Here is a 20,128-nt window from a genome sequence, read left to right as displayed (position 1 = left end):
AGCCCGATCGGGGGGCGTGCCTGCACCCCCAGCGAGAGGGCTCCCAGAAGCCAGGGGGGCGGGCCGGGGGTGGCGGCTGGGAGCCCGATCGCGGGGGGTGCCTGCACCCCCGGCGAGGGGGCTCCCAGAAGCCAGGGGGGCGGGCCGGGGGTGGCGGCTGGGAGCCCGATCGGGGGGCGTGCCTGCACCCCCGGCGAGGGGGCTCCCAGAAGCCAGGGGGGCGGGCCGGGGGTGGCGGCTGGGAGCCCGTTCGCGGGGGGTGCCTGCACCCCCGGCGAGGGGGCTCCCAGAAGCCAGGGGGGCGGGCCGGGGGTGGCGGCTGGGAGCCCGATCGCGGCGGGTGCCTGCACCCCCGGCGAGGGGGCTCCCAGAAGCCAGGGGGGCGGGCCGGGGGTGGCGGCTGGGAGCCCGATCGCGGCGGGTGCCTGCACCCCCGGCGAGGGGGCTCCCAGAAGCCAGGGGGGCGGGCCGGGGGTGGCGGCTGGGAGCCCGATCGCGGGGGGTGCCTGCACCCCCGGCGAGGGGGCTCCCAGAAGCCAGGGGGGCGGGCCGGGGGTGGCGGCTGGGAGCCCGATCGCGGGGGGTGCCTGCACCCCCGGCGAGGGGGCTCCCAGAAGCCAGGGGGGCGGGCCGGGGGTGGCGGCTGGGAGCCCGATCGCGGGGGGTGCCTGCACCCCCGGCGAGGGGGCTCCCAGAAGCCAGGGGGGCGGGCCGGGGGTGGCGGCTGGGAGCCCGATCGGGGGGCGTGCCTGCACCCCCGGCGAGGGGGCTCCCAGAAGCCAGGGGGGCGGGCCGGGGGTGGCGGCTGGGAGCCCGATCGCTGGGGGTGCCTGCACCCCGGGCGAGGGGGCTCCCAGAAGCCAGGGGGGCGGGCCGGGGGTGGCGGCTGGGAGCCCGATCGCGGGGGGTGCCTGCACCCCCGGCGAGGGGGCTCCCAGAAGCCAGGGGGGCGGGCCGGGGGTGGCGGCTGGGAGCCCGATCGCGGGGGGTGCCTGCACCCCCGGCGAGGGGGCTCCCAGAAGCCAGGGGGGCGGGCCGGGGGTGGCGGCTGGGAGCCCGATCGGGGGGCGTGCCTGCACCCCCGGCGAGGGGGCTCCCAGAAGCCAGGGGGGCGGGCCGGGGGTGGCGGCTGGGAGCCCGATCGGGGGGCGTGCCTGACCCCCCGGCGAGGGGGCTCCCAGAAGCCAGGGGGGCGGGTCGGGGGTGGCGGCTGGGAGCCCGATCGCGGGGGGTGCCTGACCCCCCGGCGATGGGGCTCCCAGATGCCAGGGGGGCGGGCCGGGGGTGGCGGCTGGGAGCCCGATCGGGGGGCGTGCCTGACCCCCCGGCGATGGGGCTCCCAGAAGCCAGGGGGGCCGGCCTGGGTTGGCGGCTGGGAGCCCGATCGCGGGGGGTGCCTGACCCCCTCGCGATGGGGCTCCCAGAAGTCAGGGGGGCCGTCCGGGGGTGACTCCTGGCAACCTGATCTGGATATTTGGAAGAGTATCACAAGTGGTTGTCCAGTGTCTGTGATACTGAGATTAATATCTGTCTCTCGGCCTTGGAATATTGAGCAGGATGAAACAGGGTGAATGTCCACCCTGTGCCACATTGCGAGTAATATCAGCCTGTCCCCTCCATGGATATTAAGAACAATATCCCAGACTGGGTGTACGCCTCCTGCTGTACAGAGTGCAATATCATCCTCTCCCTCCCAGGATAGTAATTACAATATCACTGGGCGGGAGCACACATCCTGTGAATTATTATCATCCTCTCCAACTCCGTATACTAGGAACTATATCTCAGAGAAACTGTCCCCTCAGTGCCATATTCGGACTAATAGCAAAGGCTTCTTCCGGGAATATTAGGAGCAATATTACCGCGTAGCTATCCATCCATTGCTATAATTGGAGTCATGTGATCCTCTACCCCCGTTCATATTAGGATCAGTGTCACGTGCTGAGTGTACACCTACTGCGATATTAAAACTAAAGTCCTGCTTTCCGACCCTGGTTATTAAGAACAGCATCACAAGTAGATTTACACTTCCTGTGGAATGAGGAATAATAATATGATTATTAATCATCAATGATCGATTTTAATCATTATCAATGATACTAAAAATTCATAAGATACCATTATTAATTATGGATAATGATTTTCAATACATGATTGTGCCTGCTTTCAATTAATTATTAATATTAATGTCATCAAATAATATTATTAGTTCCTAATACTAATCATTATTGTATTCCCAGCATCACTGGGTATTGATTTAAGTCACATTAATTGCTAATATCATAATATTATTATTAATAGTGATATTACTAATAATTATGATTACAAATGGTTAACCTTTTAAACCAGTATTCATTTTTACTCTCTTTATTGTGATCATTAATATCAATAATTATTATTAATATTAATATAATTATTAATATTAATGATTAATAGACTTGCTCCTGATGTAAACCCGGGAGAGGACGATGTTAATTTCTATATCACAACGGTGTACACCCCCCGTGACAGAGTTTCCAACTTCTGCTTGGGAGAGGAGGATATGACAATCAGTTTCACTGGAAGTAGAAACAACGGTGGGATACTGTTCTGAATATTCAGGGAGGAAGAGGCTGATGTGACTCCTAATACAGAGGGGGTTACTCCCTCTTAGGGTGTGCACACTGGGGGTGTACAATCGTCTGAGAAGGAGTTGAAAATTTTCCGATGGTGAGATGATATTACTCAGAATATGAGAAAGAGGCTGGGGGTCCACAAGGCTCCCAGAAGCCAGGGGGGCGGGCCGGGGGTGGTGGCTGAGAGCCCGATAGCGGGGGGTGCCTGCTATTAATCCCAATATGGCACAGAGGGTACAGCTCTTCTGAGATATTGTTCCTAGTATACAGAAGGGGAGAGGATGATAATGATTCACAGGTTGTGTGCTCCTGCCCGGTGATATTGTTATTACTGTCCTGGAAGGGAAAGGATGATATTGCACTCTGTACAGCTGGAGGCATACACCCAGTCTGGGATGTGGTTCCTATTGTCCATGGAGGGGACAGGCTGATATTACTCGCAATGTGGCACAGGGTGGACATCCACCCTGTTTCATCCTTCTCAATATTCCAACACCGAGAGACTGATATTACTCTCAGTATCACAGACACTGTACAACCCCTTGTGATACTCTTCCAAATATCCAGATGAGGTTCCCCGCTCCCACCCCGTCCGGCCCCCCCTGGCTTCTGGGAGTCCCATCGCCAGGGGTGCAGGCACCCCCCGCGATCGGGCTCCCAGCCGCCACCCCCGGCTCGCCGCCGTGGCTTCTGGGAGCCCCATCGCTGGGGTTGCATTCATGCCCCCCGATCGGGCTCCCCGCCGCCACTTCCGGCCCGCCCCCCTTACTTCTGGGAGCGCTATCACCGGCGGGTGAGGCACCCCCCGCGTTCTAGCCCTTGGCAGCCACCCCTGGCCCGCCCCCCTGGCTTCTGGGAGCCAGAATGAGATTAGTAAAAGGGACCATGGAAAGCTGACTTGCTCCTGAACCGTGGGAGGGTGGTGTGAGATGGTTCCTTTGATGAAGCAGAAAGCAGCCCTCACCAGACACTAAGTCTGCCACTCCATTGACCTTGGACTCTCAGCCTCCAGACTGTGAGAAATTAGTATCCGTTGTTCATAAATCACTCAGTCTAGGTCAGGCACAGTGGCTCACGCCTGTAATCACAGCACTTTGGAAGGCTAAGCCAAGTGGATCAAGAGGTCAAAAAATCGAGACCATCCTGGCCAACATGATGAAACCAAATCTCTACTAAAAATACAAAAAAAAAAAAAGAAAATGCCAGGTATGGTGGTGGGCACCTGTAGTCCCAGCTACTCAGGAGGCTGAGGCAGGAAAATCACTTGAACTCGGGAGGTGGAGCTTGCAGTGAACCAAGATCGCACCACTGCTCTCCAGCCTGAGCAACAGAGCAAGGCTCCATTTCAAAATAAATAAATAAATAAATAAATAAATAATAAATAATTAAAATAAGCGTCCCAGTCTATGGCACTTTGTCATAGCAGCCTGAATGAACTAAGACAGCTCAGTATGAATCAAACAGAAGGCCAGGTCACAGGAACCTAAAGGAAGTCCTCCTAGAAGCAGAATGACATCAGGGAAGAAGGAACAATGGCAGGAGGGGCAAAATAGGACCTCAGGGCTGTTCTAGGACACCCACGTCCCACGCTGTGAGGCTACCTGTGGAGCTTGGCATCCTGCCAACCCAGATCAGTGGCACAGGTGCCTACCGGGAGCTGTGCAGCAGACCCCCTCTTTCTCAAGGAGCCTTCTCGGGACCAGTCTTCCGGACTGGCAGTGGACAAGAGCTTTACAAATGTCCTCACAATTGCATCCATGGGCAAGAAATTCCACTTCTAGAATCATTCTTAAAGAAGAAGAAAAATGTTTAAATAAATAAATAAAACAATAAAATTAGACTCATTCTTGGAATGTTGCCAGGATATAGCTTACAAGATAGGAAAACAAGCTCAAATTATAGGAGTGTATTTAATAAAAGAAAAAAAGAAAGAAAAGAATAGATCAGTCAGAAGATGGTCATATTCTAGAAGAGCTGCAGGAATAAGGGAATTAAAAACAATATGCTCCAAAACCCTTTAGAGAAGGTACGCTTGGGCTCCAGACATTTGGCCTGGTTTTTTGGACAAAAGTGGTGAATTGGTCCTCTCTCCCTCTCTCTCTCCCTCTCTCTCTTTCTCCCTCTCTATGTCCTTCCCTCCATCCCTCTATCCATCCCTTTCTCTCTCTCTCCCTCTCTCTGTCTCTCCCTCCCTCCCTTTCTCCCTCTCTATCTCCCCCTTTCTCACTCTCTCTCTCTCTCCCACTCTCCCCTGCCCCCTTTCTCCCTGCCTGCTTCTCTGTCTCCTCCCTGCATCCCATACACATCATGGTAGAAAGGCCCCTTAGGATCATCCCACATCCTCTGTGGCCATCCACACCTGCCAACCTGCCCTCTGATCTGTATACTGTCCTGGTTTATTCTGCCCACCTGAAAAAGCTCGGCCATGCAGGTAGAAGATGCTGCTGTTCTATTTCCATGATGCCAAATGCCTAGAAATTAAGGGGAAAACGCATTCACCAAAAAAATGGGATTTTATGTTGAATCTTAGCATTTACTTCTGTTATCCTCCTTTTTTTTCTTTTGTTTAGGTCTGTGTCCTGGGAAGCTCTGGGATGAACATGACTCCTGAGCACAGACGCCGCCCTCACAGAGGTTCGTGTATGCTCGGCTTCATCCTCGGAACTTTACACTCACACTTGACTCGCCCACTTTACGTGTCTTTTTTTTTTTTTTTTTTTTTTTTTTTGGCCTGACTTTTAGAAAACCAATCTGAGAATAAAGTTTAAAAAGAGAGTTTCTGAACCCTTAACTGAGGTCAAAATCTTGGAGTGAAAGCCAAAGATGCAGTGTCCAAGGAGTCAGGGGAATGGGGGCATCTTCGAACCCAGAATCAGTCAGCAGTGGGGAGAAAACAAGGGCTTCTATGTGCGGCTCCCTGATGAGCACTCGGAAAGCAAATGCGTTTCAGTCCAGAAGAAGGTCAAGTGAGGAAATGAGCTAAATGGGGCTTATTCCTTGCTCAGCCCTGAGACTAGGCTGGAGGCCCCAGGCAGGAGAGGGAGGGCCAGGCCCCATAAGCCTCTCCCCACGGAAAATGATGATGGGCCAGGAAGCTGCAGAGTGAGTCGACCTTCTTGCCCTCTCTGCAGAGGCCTGGCCCTTGTGAGTGAACCCCCTCACTCCCTCTTATTATTTAGTCTTGCTACTGTTGACATATTAAAGTTGGTGATCATTTGGAACATGAGTGCTAAACTGAATTTTGTTAATTCTAATAATTTATCAGAGCATTTTTATATTTCTAGGAAACAGAATTATACATTATCCTCAGAATTATTTTATCTTTCTTGTTAATAATAACAGTCCTTCAGTCGCCCTGCCTTCCCACTGGGTGTGAGTGCATCTCTGCTAATGTGGGGCATGAGAATGGATGCCAGAGGCAGAGCAAGCAGCTCAGAGGCCATAGCAGCTATTTATTTTTTTGTTTATTTATTTATTTATTTTGAGATGGAGTCTCACTCTGTTGCCCAGGCTGGAGTGCAATGGCGCGATCTCAGCTCACTGCAACCACCACTTCCTGGGTTCAAGTGATTCTCCCGCCTCAGCTTCCAGAGTAGCTGGGATTACAGGCACCCACCACCATGCCGGGCTAATTTTTGGTACTCTTAGTAGAGACGGAGTTTCACCATGTTGGCAAGGTTGGTCTTGAACCCCTGGCCTCGGGTGATTCACCCACCTTGGCCTCCTAAAGTGCTAAGATTACAGGCATGAGCCACCATGCCCGGCCCATTGTGGCATCTTAATCACAGAGTGAAGAAGGCCTGGACCCAGCGTGAAGATGATGAAAAGGGGGAAGAGCAGCTCTCTCACCTATAGTGCTGCCAGGCGCTTCCAACTTTCAACATAAGGGACACTAAATAGCTTTCCCAACGAAAACAACTGAGATGTTGGGTAAAACCTACAAAAATGCATCTTTGTAAGTGCATTACTGGGCTGGCATTGAAGGATGGAATCCACAGCAGTCGATAAGGAATTGGCGGGAACCAAAGTGGAATTTATTTTTCTGTTTAGACAGTTGCACAGAGGATGGGGCATCAGAAACAAAACCGGATGTCTCTCCAAAATGAGGTCAGAAATCTGACATCTTAGACTTAAAATAAAAGCCCACCTCAGAGCAGGAGCAGCAAGGAGAGCAGCTGTCCCTGCATTGGTGCTGGGTGGAGGGAAAACCACTGACCCTGAGAACCGATGAGAAACAGTCCTCCAGGAGTTCATGCTGGAAGACCTCGAGAGCATGGGTCAAATCGACGTGGCACCAGGCGGCTGCTAACTTCACCTCTACCCCATGTGAGTGAACATCTTTGCTGAAACAATGCAACCCTGTCCTCAAAATATCTCCCCACTTAAAATTCCAAGAAAGATAAGTCCCCGTGCAAAAAGTTACAAAACATAAGTAAACAAAGTACTGTGGATACATCCAATAATTCAAGAAACAAATTGAGCAGAGCCACAAAAATCCAAAATGTGGAAAAGATCAACTGCTGGCAAAGTATCCACTGCTGTTGCTCCCGTTAAGAGACTGTATTTCATAAAAAGCTAGACACGCCCCTCTGTGGCCTCACACTTGCCTTCTCAGGCATGTCTGCCCCAGAAATGCCTTTGCACTGCCTTCTCCAAGAGACACATACGGGGCAAGAATATTTAGGCAGTGATTGTAGACATAGAAAACACTTGAAAGCCACCCAAATACATCTCTATCAAGGAAAAAAGCTGGCATAGTCACATTGTGGAATATGATACAGCTGTGAAAATGAACTGCCGTTAGAAGCATCAGCAATGAAAAATTACAGTGAACAAAGGAAATTACTGAAAAATACACTGCTATTCCACATACAGTTCACAAACTATAACATATGACATGGCTGAATAATATACAGAGAAATGATATAACTTATGAAAAGCAAGACAAACATTAACACATTAGTCCTATGTCTGGGTGAAGAAGGGAGACCCAGGTGATGAAAGAAGGGCGCATTGTAGCCTTTCAAGACACTCGATGCTAATGCATGATGACAACAGCGCAATTATTAATCTATCAGATTATGCATTCAGTTTTGTTTGTTTGTTTGCTTTTGAGGCGGAGTTTTGCTCATGTAGCCCAGGCTAGAGTGTAATGGCACGATCTCGGCTCGCTGCAACTTCTATCTCCTGGGTTCAAACAACTCTCCCACCTCAGACTCCCGAGTAGCTGGGATCACAGGTGCCTGCCATGATGCTCAGCTAACTTTTTGTATTTTTTTAGTAGAGACGGGTTTCACCACATTGGCCAGGCTGGTCTTAAACACCTGACCTCAAATGATCCACCCGCCTCAGCCTCCGAAAGTGCTGGGCTTACAGACATGAGCCACCGTGCCCAGCCAAATTTTATAGACTCTTAGGTGTCATATATTTCATAATTAAACATAAAAAACTAAATGTTTACTGTACTTTGTAAATGAAAGAGCAATAAAAATTGTTGCAAACTTTTAAACATCAAACCTGTTGTATAGCTCATAGTGACCCTCCTATTAAGCTGTGGTAAGCTCCAATTGGTATTTCATTGTTATTTTCTAAAAACTAGGTGAACAGATGAAAAACAGAATTCAGTTTTAAAACAAGATATTAAGATAATGTTACTGGTTGAAAGTGTCCAGGTTGTTGGTGCCTTGAACCAAGAATTGGACGCAATGCAAAAATGGAGCAAGGAAAGAATGAAGCAGCAAAGCAGACATTTACGGAAAATGAAAGCACGCTCCACAGGGTGAGAGCGCCTGAGCACAGGGGGCCCGTTACTGAAGTTTCTAGGGCTTAAATCCCCTCTCGAGGTTTCCATTGGTTACTTGGTGTGTACCCTACGTAAATGAAGAGGATGAAGTAAAATTACACAGTCATGTACTCGGTGTAAGCCCTGTGTAAATGGAGAGGATATTTCTTGTCATACCGCAAGAGTTTCCATTTGATTTCGTTCTCGGAAGTCAAGGTGAATCGGCCTTATGTTCCTGCCTCCAGACCCTTTTCTCCTGCCTCCGTGGAATGGATGGCAGGACATGGAAAATGGTTTTGTCCAAATGACATGTCCCAGGGCACTGGCAGCTGAGGACAAGAGGGAACCAGTTGGTGTCACTGAGGAACGCTCACCCGTGTCTCCACACCGCACAGAACAAAGTGAGTGTCCTTGTCCTGAACCCTCTGAAGTGAGTATCTCGCCTCAGGGCTTTCATGAAACCCTTTTTAGGAGAGGCTCCTTCTCTCTCCTTCTGCAGCCACAAGGCAGCAGGGATAGCCCCTCTCTCGCTGAAGTTCTTCTTAAAAAAACAAAGAGAATAAAATACTAGAATTAATGTAATGAATAATAAAATAATGAAAATGAAAGTATGTTTCACAGAAGCAGCTCTGGAATTTCATGTATTGGTGGCATTAAAAGCAGAAAATGGGCCTATAGGCCTGGCGGGGTGGCTCATGCCTGTAATCCCAGCACTTTGGGAGTCTGAGGCAGGTGGATCACGAGGTCAGGAGATCGAGACCATCCTGGCTAACACAGTGAAACACCGTCTCTACTAAAAATACAAAAAATTAGCCATACATGGTGATGGGGCCCTGTAGTCCCAGCTACTCGGGAGGCTGAGGCAGGAGAATGGCGTGAACCCGGGAGGCCGAGCTTGTAGTGAGCCGATATCGCTTCACTGCACTCCAGCCTGGGCAACAGAACAAGACTCTGTCTAAAAAAAAAAAAAAAAAAGAAAAAGAAAAAAGAAAATGGGCCTATAGAGCTCCATTTAATGGCAAAAAATTAAGGAAAGAATAAAAAGACTCTGCTAATAATGGTGACGTGAGCTGCTCATATTGTCATTTTCTCTGGGACCTAATATTGGGGAGGAGGTGGGACCACCTGCCACCAGGCTCCAGGTGATTTTCGGGCTGTTCCCCCAAATCACTGCAGCCTCTTCCCTGCTGGTCCCTTGATCCTGCTGCTGTGCCGGGCGTCCTGAGTGGCAGGAGGCACCTCGGCAGCTTCCAGTGGGATAGGCCTGTGGCATTCTGAGCCTGAATGCCGTGATCACTAGGAAGTAAGGAGACACAAGCAGGAAGGGTTCAGGGATGGAGCGGCCGCTTCTCAGGGATCAGTCTCGGGCCCGAGCTGAGAAGAATCCCCTTTCAGGACGATGGCTCCAGGCTGAGGTCAACGCTGTTTCTGTGCGTTATGATGACTGACCTGCATCCACAGGGAAGCGTATCCGGGCTCCTTTTTCCCAGGCAATGTTGGGAATACCTTGAAATGGGCACTGGTGGATTTCAATTCCAGCCTTCCAGAAGCCACTCCAAATGGAAATGGAGCTAACGGATGCAGGTGGAGTAAGTAAACAACTTTAGGTCCCAAACAACAATTTTCACATACAATATAGTGTACAGGGAAAAATAAAGCCTTGGGACCCCAACTCACAGCCAAAACGGAAAAAAATCATTAAGTTGGAAGCTGAATCATGCAAGAAACTGCCTTTCCTTTTGTTCCTAAGCAGTTAGTTACAGATAGCTACATCTCCACAGGAAGCTGGTCTATGTTCACCTTATCTTATATAAAGGCTTATGTAGAGGACTGATTTACCGCATGTGAGATGAAGACGTAACTGATCCTTCCCCATCTGCTCTCTTTCTCTTGCAACCTGAGGAAGACCACAGGTTCCCTCTCTCCCCTCCTGCCCACCATTTTCCTCCAGCCCACCCTTCCCCTCCAGCCCGCCCTTCCCTCCTGCCCACTCTTTTCCTCCAGCCCAGCCTTCCTCTCCAGCCCAGCCTTCTCCTCCAGCCCGCCTGGAAGAGGAAGAGGTCTGCAGCTTACATCAGAATCTCGAAGTTGACACCCAAAAAAGGTAAAAGATCCTGCGGGATGCTGGCATATACAACTAATGAGATAACGCTCTGGGTGTACATCCTAGCATACAGGAAGAGCATTCTTGTTCATGGCGGTGGTTTCAAATATTTCAGTGAGTTTTCCCTTGAATGCCTCAGTTGGGAGCCACTTCAGTTCAGCGCAGGAGGCAAGGGAGCTTCAAGGACTGGTAGTTATGAATTCAAGCTTATACACAGTGACAGATCACAGGTCTGTGGAAGATACTGGTCAATCAATATACAGAGGTAGCATTCCATAACTGAAGCATAGGGCATATCTGACTTCATCTGACAAGGCTAAAATCATGATTGTTTTTCTAACTGGGAAATTTATGTAACTTATTTGCCAATAAACAACCATCTCTCTCTCCCCATTTTCTGACATAACGCTAGTCGTTAGAGAAATGTTCCGATGATGTTCATGAAAGAACAAACCAATGTCTTCCGCTTTAATACCACCTATTTCACACATATGACTCTTGCTGCTTCCATGTGACACTAAAAATATCGGGAGTGCCAGGAAGTCTCTTTAATCATCGTTCTCCAACGTGCTCAGGAGATGAAGTCATTCTGTGAAGTGGACTTCAGTTGACACCACTGAGAAAATGTCCTAGAGAAAGTAAAACTTGTAGTGGCCTCATACTTTACAGAAATAATCCAACTTCTTTCTTTCATTTCTTTCCGGTTTTTGGACATTAATTGTAATTGGTTCAGGGCGACCTGTTTCTGCATCAAAGTCTTCGGAAGCTTCCATCTGTTTTTATATTATATTATATTATATTATATTATATTATATTATTTAGAAATAGAGTCTCACTGTGTCACTCAGGCCAAAGTGTAGTGGTATGATCACGGCTCACTGCAGTCTCAACCTCCCAGGCTCGAGCCAATCCTCAGGCCTCCACCACCTGAGTAGCTGGGACTGCAGGTGTGCCACCATGTCCTGCTAACGTTTTATTTTTATTTTTTTATTTTTTGTAGAGACAGGATCTCGTTATGTGGCCAAAGCGGGTCTCAAACTCCTGGTCTCAAGCAATCCTTGTGTCAGCCTCCTAAAGTGCTGAGATTATAGACATGAGCCATGGCACGCAGCTGATTTATTAGTTTATTTTCTCAGAACTCTATGCAACCTGATTCTTAATACATAAGGAAAGAGAAGCCAGTCAAAAGTGGAAGTAGTTGCACACAATGAAAGTGTCATTTGGCACTTAGACAAGAGAGGCGGATTATAAAAATGAAAGATCTACATGTCGCAATTGGCTGTGGGCTTGGACTCCAGCACTTTTTATTTTTATTTTTTTAGGAGATAGTGTCTCACTCTCTTACTCAAGCTGGAGTGCAGTGATATAATCATAGCTCACTGTTATCTCAAACTCCTGAGTTCAAGTGATCCTCCTGCCTCGACCTCCCAAGTACCTGGGACTACAGATGTGCCATCGCTCCAGGTAATTTTTTTTTTTTTTGAATTTTTGTAGAGACGAGGTCTCCCTGTGTTGCCCAGGCTAGTCTCAAACATGTGACCTCAAGCAATCGTTCCCCCTTGGCCTCTAAAGCACTGGGGTTATAGGTGTGAGTCACTGTACCCGGCCAAGAAACCAACCCCACCTGTTTTCTATATAAAGTTTAGCATCTAGATACGAGGCAAAATAAGTTTTCAAGATCAAGGAGTCTGAAGGGAAGCTGCTGGGAGGGGAATGGGCTCAAGGCAGCGTTTTCTGGTCTACAGTTTTGCTTATTCTTGGACTTTCCAAAGTCCTGAAAGAAGCAGAAGGAAAGTGAGAAGAGAGGAAGAGGCAGGAGGAAAGGAGGAGGGCTGCACCTCTGCGGTTGCAGATTAGCCCAAGCCGGCTCAGTGGCTGGGAAGGAAGGGAGGAAACCCCCAAGGCCGAAGGTGGAGTCAGAGTCCTGGGTCCAGCAGAGACTGGACAGGAGGAGGGTGCCGGGAGCCAAAGACCTTCCTGCTAGCACTGCAACCTCTTAAACTGCTTAGGCTTTTATCTAAATTTGATATGTCCGCATTTTGTAGACCTCCAAACCAAGTCACTCAGGGTAACCCAGACAGGAAGGGGAGGATGATAGGAGAAGGTGCCCCACCTGATGATGCCCTTCTGGCTTTTATCCATTCCTGGGAATGACTCTTTCTCCAACTCGGGGGATACCCCTATGGGAGAATACAGTGGCGTGGACCAGCAGTGGAGAATTCCAAGTCCAAAAAACGATTGGCATTTTCAAGGAAAGTAAGAAATCATCCTGCATATATGAAATATTGGGAAAAAGGTTGTTACTAATAATTCTCAAGCGACCACTCTGGTGAGACTGGGTTTCTCTGGGGATGTGTGGAGCAGGGTGTGTGTACCGTGTGAGCACATCCCACCCTTCAGACTCCTTCAGCTCCTGTCTACTGTAGCAGTCAGAGGGCAACTCCTGTCCTCATCTCCTCTGAGTGACCCACTCACTCATTCACTCACTCATTCATTCACTCGTTAACTCATTCACTCACTCACTCATTCACTCATTCACTCCTTCACTCGCTCACTCACTCATTCACTCACCCTTTTACTCACTTGCTCATTCATTTACTCATTCACTCACTCATTCACTGACCCATTCACTCACTCACTCACTCATTCACTCACCCATTCATTCACTCATTCATTCCCTCATTCACTCACTCAGTCATTCCCTAACTCACCCTTTCACTCACTCACCCATTCACTCATTCACTCACTCATTCACTCACTTATTCACTCACTCACTCATTTCCTCATTCATTCACTCAATCATTCACTCACTCAAATCATTCACTCATTCACTCACTCATTCACCTCTTCACTCACTCATTCACTCATCCTTTACTCACACACTCACTCATTTATTGACTCATTCACTCACTCACTTGTTCATTCACTCACTCAATTCTTCACTCCCTCATTCACTTGTTCGCTCACTGACTCATTCACTCACTCTTTCCCTCACCCATTCACTCACTCACCCACTCATCTGTTCACTCACTCATTCACCCACTCACCCATTCACTAAGTCACTCATTCATTCACTCACTCACTCATTCATTCACTCACTCACTCACTCATCACTCATTTATTCCCTCGGTCACTCACTCATTCACTCACTTATTCACTTGCTTATTCACTCACTCATTCACTAAGACGCTCATTCATTCACTTACTCACTTATTCACTCACCCATTCACTCACTCACTCATTCACTCATTGACTCCCTTGGCAATTCATTCACTCACTCACGGTCACTCATTCAGTCATTTACCCACTCACTCACTCATTTCTCCTTCCCTCATCCACTCACTCACTCATTCACTGACTGACACTCACTCACCCATTCACTCATTTACTCACTCATTTACTCCTTCACTCACTCACTCACTCACTCACTCACTCCCTCCCTCCTTCATTCATTCATTCAGCAGCACCCATGACAGGTTCACTCTGTCCTGGGCTCTGCTGTTGCCCTGGGACTGCAGCAGGGAATAGTCAAAGATCTCTGAATCCACGGCATTCAGAGTTCAGCCAGGGGACCTTTCGAGAAGCCCAGCAGATAGGTGAAATGCCCCATGTGTGACACTGACGAGGATGTTTTAAGAGCAGCAGGGAGGGAACAGGAGTGTGCGTGGAGCCCAAAATTTCTAAGAGGGTGATCTGGGGAGGCCTCACCGTGCAGGAGACCTTGCAGGACAGACCTGTGGAAAGTGGGCAGAGTCGGTAGGGAGAGGAGGGCCTGGGTTGAGGAAAGAGCAGGCTAGGCCTGAGGTTGTCGGGTGCCTGCATGGGCCTCTGGGCAGCACCAGGATCTGAAAGGACCAGAGGACAGGCCAGTGTGGCTTGTGTGGGGTCTGTGACTCCGAGTCAGCAGAGAAGATGCCTGAATTACATCCTGATAGGTGCACCCTGACTTTGAAGCTGAGGACACCCGAGACATGGAGGTGGGGTGGAGGTTGGGGCAGAGCAGGGGATGAGGAGGGAGCCTGTTCCGGTCCAGGTCAAAGGTGGTGGCCTGGCCCTAGTGGCTCCAGATGCAATGAAGAGCCAATGGGGACTTTCCTGAGGGACTTAGATGCCAGGGTGGAAGAGCACTGCAAGGCTTCAGCCTGAGCCCCTGGGAGGATGGAGTCACCAGGAGCTGAGGTAAGGAAGACTGAGCGATGGGGGGTTGTGTGGGGGGTGCAGAGGCCTGAGCTCAGTTTGGCCCCTGCAGATTTGAGATGCCCACTCCATGCACAGGCCGAGACAGCAGAGAAGGGGAAGAGACTGCAGCTCAGGTAGCCCTGGGATGTGCAGCCCCACATGCTGGGGCACTGGGTCATGGTGTCCTCATGGCTGGGAGCTGCTTCCCTCCTGGGATGCCAGAACTCCTTTAGGGCACATCGGCAACTCCTGCGCTCACCACTGAGGGGAAGTGGGAAGGGCAGCTGTCCCTATGCATGTTCTCCTTCACCTTGTCCTAGGCAGGTCCCAGGCAGCACCACCCTCCCAAGTGGCTCCCCTTGGCCGCTGTCTCTAGTGTTCACAGCCAGACCCTAGAAGAGGGCTGGACTCAGCGGCTCACTTCTGATGAATAGAACCAGGCAAAAGAGATGGTGGTCTCTCCTGAGATTGGATTGGGAGGAGCTGAGGTTCTGTCCACTGGAACTCTCCCCCTGGCTCTTGGTAGGTGCTAGTTCTGGCAAAGCCAGTCACCCGCCCAGGGCAGAGGGCAACCTGAAGCTGATGCCACAGAGAGACTGGGGCCTTCAGTCCAACAGCCTGCAAGCAACAGAATCCTGCCAGCAACACAGAAGTGAGCATGGAAGCAGCTCCTCCCCTGATGAGCCTGAGCCTTCAGAAGACACAGCAGCCCTAGGCAGACACCTGCTGCAGCCCTGGAGAGCCCCTGGGGCAGAGGGCCCAGTGAAGCCTGCCTGAACTCCTGGCCCAAGGAGTAATCATTCCTGGGGTATAAGTGTGTGCTGGTGTGGGCCTTTGGAGTAATCTGTCAAGGGACAATAAAGAACAAGCACACACCTCAGGTCCTACTGGGTGGAAGCTGTACGGTCAGCACGGCATGTAATATCTTCCTCTTGAATTAGAAGATTCATTGCTAAGGCCAAAGTTAAAAAAAAAAATTAAAAACCTCTAGTTGTAGCAACATTGAAATACATGACTTTCAAAAAAAAAAAAAAAAAGCCATAGCTATTCTTTTCCATCTTTGCTACAGGTATATATTAATATATGTTAATTCCCTGACTGACTGAGCAAGGGGCCAAACTCATAAGAACAGATGTGTGAGGACCGTCAGTGACCACCCTGACCCCAGCCCTTATACACAGACAAACTTTTGAACATAATCCGTAACCTTGGGGGTCTTGACACTCTAAATTTTATTGTTTTTCATTAGCTATTTCTATTCCCTAAACAATACCTGTTCATCGCAGAGAAAAATGGCATTGCCTATACTAAGCAAAAGAAAGGAAATAAAATGCTCAGAAACATTTACAGATGTATGCAGACTCACACACACACACACACACACACACGCACGCACTCACACACAGGCTCGCACTGCGTCTAGGCCTGCCTTTTCACTTATTTGTATGTCCTGAACATATTTCCATGTCAGTAGACACATATCTTTGTAGCGGTAACAGCAACTAAATATTATTGCAGCGCATATTTTTACCATCATTTATTTAACTCACCATGTTTGAACTGTTAGGTTGTATCTATCATTTTCTGTATTACAGACAATTTGATGACAAATGACCAATCCCCTAATGTTCAATATAAAAATATCAATTGTATAAGGAGATAACGGGTATTTGGCTAAAATAAAATTCAGTGTGGCCCACCTTCTCCACATGTAACATGCTCTAAAAAGGCATGAATAATTAAATTAGCCCTTCTATTCTCCAGCACAGATCCTGAGCCCAGCTGTGGGTGCAGGTGCTTAGAGCCTCGGTCTCCTCTTCTGCCCGCCAGAAGGCAAAGGCCACTCAACTGCCACCTTAAGACAGCCAGGATTCGCCTCTCCCTTTTAATTAATAGAATAATGCTCAGGTTCACTGCATGAGAGCAGCGCTCTCTGACTTTGCATTCATCAGGATAACCTAGGTGGTTTGTTTAAAACTACACATTTCCTGGCTGAGCTCCCAGAAACTGGACTTCAGTGGTTTAATGGGGGTGTGCATAGGACAGGTGATTCTGAGGACCACGAGGGGTTAGGAATTTCGCCGTTAATTCTGGCCAAGGGAGAGATTAGACTATCCAGCATTGTCTGCAGCATATATTTTTTTTCCTCTTTTGCAATGAATATTTGATGCTCAGCGGGATGAGCCCCAGGATGAGGCACACATCCAAGAAAAATCCATGCCTCTCCATCTTTTCCCCAGGATTGCTCTTTGGTGAGACTCTCCTTTGCGATTGCTTCACTTTCCCGGGTTCATAGAACAAACCTCTTCTTAGTCTCTTTTGTTGTTTCCTATCTGTTCAACAAACACCCACTGCGCAGGACCATCCTCCGGAAAGCCCTCGAGTGGGGCCGTTTGGGAGCCCTTCTTCGTGGGGTGAGCACTGAAGGAACCGGGATCCCATAAGCCCGTGCTTTTGTAGGGGCTGCTCCCTGTCCCATCGCAGGTAACTGGCACCAGGCTGTTAAGCTGTGGATGGGCAACTGGCACAGCGCTTTGGATGTGCGTATTTCAGCACGTGGAGTTGGCCGGTGAAGTCAGCCGAGGTCGGCACAGCGTACAGCAGCGCGCCTGTCCATAGGGAGGAAGGGTCGTCCCGCCTCCCCGCCAGGTCAGTCCCGTTGCGCCTCCTCCTATCCCACTCTGACTTTCGCGCGCCCATGCGTCTCTGAGTGTAGCGCCCCGATACTCTCCCCCACCCCAAGGATTCTTCTCCCTACGGGACGAGCTGGGGGCCCGGGAGCGCCACAGACCCCGTGGACCCGGGAAATCGCAGCTTCGTCATAGCTAAGCTCGCCGCGCTCAGCTTTTCCCACCACCTGGAGGATCCACTCTCCGTGCGTCCTTCCCGACCTCAGGCTGCAGAGAAAACGTGGGGGCGGGGATCGAGGAAGCCGCGCGCAGAGGCTCCTAGCGCAGCCCCAGGAGGAATCCTGCCGCCACCAAGAAGCTGTGCGCGCGGCCGGGCTCGGCGCTGACAACAGCCGGATCTACCGGGCCTGCCGCGAGCCTCCGCGTCCAGGTGGGGTCTCCGCGCCCCAATTCCACCCCGCCCCGCCATCGGCGCTCCCCGCAAGTGCGGGGTTTCCACCGGCCCCGGCGTTCGCGCCCACTCACGGTCTCCCTTGCCCCACACCCCCCGCCCCGGGAGATGCTCCCGGCGTTCTATTCCGCCCTGCCTTGGCCCGCCCAGCGAACGATGTGACCCCGCCCCCTTGCGGTCTCCCCTCCCCCGGTCGCTGCCCCTGCCCCCACCTGTGGCGCTCCGGGCATCTCTAAAGGCCCCAACCAGAGTCCTCCAACCCACCCGCAAGGGTAGCACACCGGCAACGCGGCCCCACCCCCAGGGACTCCGCCCACTTGTGGTGTTACCCCCGCCTCCGCGACCTCACCCACCGCTAGCGCGGCAGCCACCTACGACGACCCCCGCGTAGGTCCTCCTGCCCACACCCGGCCCCGGCCAGCCCCTGCCCCTTTCTCTGCCCCTTTCCCTGCCCCTGCCCCTGCCCCTAGCCGCGCCCCACCCCCGCAGCCCCTCCTGTGCGCTTGGGCCCCGCCCGTCAAGGCCCTTTGACGCTAGGGCCGGGCGGGGGCGCGGGCGGGGCAGCGTTTCCGAGTCGGGCGCGCGCCGGCAGGGTCTCCATTGCCTGCTGCGCACCCGGACTAGCGGCTGCCCTCGGCCTCCTCGTCTTGGACGCGGAAGACTCCCGGGCCCCCAAGGGCTCCTTGCGGAAGTTCCTGGAGCACCTCTCCGGGGCCGGCAAGGCCATCGGCGTGCTGACCAGCGGGGGACATGCTCAAGGTGCGCGCCCCCCTCCGGGCGGCGAGGGAGGGACGGACGGAGAAGGGGAGAAGAGGGAGAAGGGGAGAACAGGGCGAAGGGGATGGGGGAACCGGGCAGAAGAGGGGGAAGCGATGGGAGGACCCGGGGAAAGGTGGGGAAGCGATGGGAAGAACTGGGGAGAAGAGCGGGGAAGCGATGGGAAGAACTGGGGAGAAGCCCGTGCCCGGGAGCGGCAGGGGTACCTGCGGGGCGGCGGGAGCCGGCAAGGCAGCCCCGGGGTCCATGCCGGGTGGGGCGGAGGAGGAAGGAACATGGCGATAGGAACCTCCATTCGGAAAATAGTGAGCTTTCCACCCTCTCCGGTTTATGTTTTAAATTGAGCCTGGTAGAGGGGGTCGCCTGGAGCACCTTCCGGGGTCGTTCTGCCTCTGAGCTGTAGGATGGGGCCGGGCTTCCCCTCCGAATCCTGGGTACAGCGCGATCACTTCTTAAGTTGCCCCCGCCCCCCAACTCCGCCCCACGCCACCCCCCAGCTTGTCGAGGAAGAAACGGCCGGATCCCGGCGGGCCTCCTGTCGCCTCGGGCCCCCCGCGGCGTGGGCGGGGTCCCGGCTGCTGCAATGCGGGAAACGGCAGGGGTGCTCTGGGTTCCCGCCTAGCGTCTCCGAGGCAGTCAGGCAGCCCCTCGCGTTTCCGTTGGAAGATTTTAAAAAAGGGTTTCCTGCGCTCGCATGTGCTGTCGCCTTCCGGCTCGTGACAAAACCGAAAACTAAAATGGGTCCCAGGCCCTCCCCGCCAGCCTCCGCGGACGGGAAGGAGCAGGAATCGGGGACTCCGGGACGTCAGTGGCGCTGCAGCGCGGGCTCTGGGCTTCCCCTGTCCTGTAATGTGGAAAGGGCTCTCCAGGAGGGGCCGAGCCTGGGCCCACGACGCAGGCGCTCCGGGAGGACATTTAACATTGAAGAGCGAGAGGTGGTGGAGACTGCGCTCCCCAGGCCCCGGGTGCACGTAGGGGCACCGGTGCCCAGGTTCAGGAGGCTGAGGCCTTCTTGGCCAGGTAGCCTTGTTAAATCTATCTGAAAATCACAGATAACTAAGTATCAAGTCGTCACAGATCATTTTAGTATCCTGAATGAGATGGCTACGGAAAACATGAAAACGTCGTTACTGGTTACGTGCATGATGCATCCAAAACATTGTTACCTGCACAGTGGCAGCACTGATATTTGTGGGCTTTTGAACGTGTGGACTGGAGTGTTAAGAGCCCTTCAGAGTTATGACAGTAGTTTGATTTGAATGTTCTTTTCTTGGCGAATAAATGCTGTACATTGAATTTACCCAGGAAACTAGGAAGGTGAACCCACACGAAGGACACAGGCCTGTGGGCTGCTCCAGGCGCCCTTAGGGCGTTGCAGGGCCTGAGCCATGCGCTTCCTGCTCAGCCTCCTGAGAGCCGTGACGGCGTCTCTGTTCTGCCTCACACTGGACCCGCTAGTTTCATATTCTTGTTATGGTTCCGAGGCTACAAGCGGTTGGATTCTGTGAGACACTCTCTGTCTTCCTCCTCCGGCTGCTTTCAAATGGGTCGTCTTTTTTTAGAACTGATTTTTTAAGCAGTGATTGATGG

The sequence above is a fragment of the Macaca mulatta genome, chromosome 12 (genome assembly GCF_049350105.2).
Source record: "Macaca mulatta isolate MMU2019108-1 chromosome 12, T2T-MMU8v2.0, whole genome shotgun sequence".
Taxonomy (NCBI): Eukaryota; Metazoa; Chordata; class Mammalia; order Primates; family Cercopithecidae; genus Macaca; species Macaca mulatta.
Note: the sequence above shows the minus strand (reverse complement) of the source record.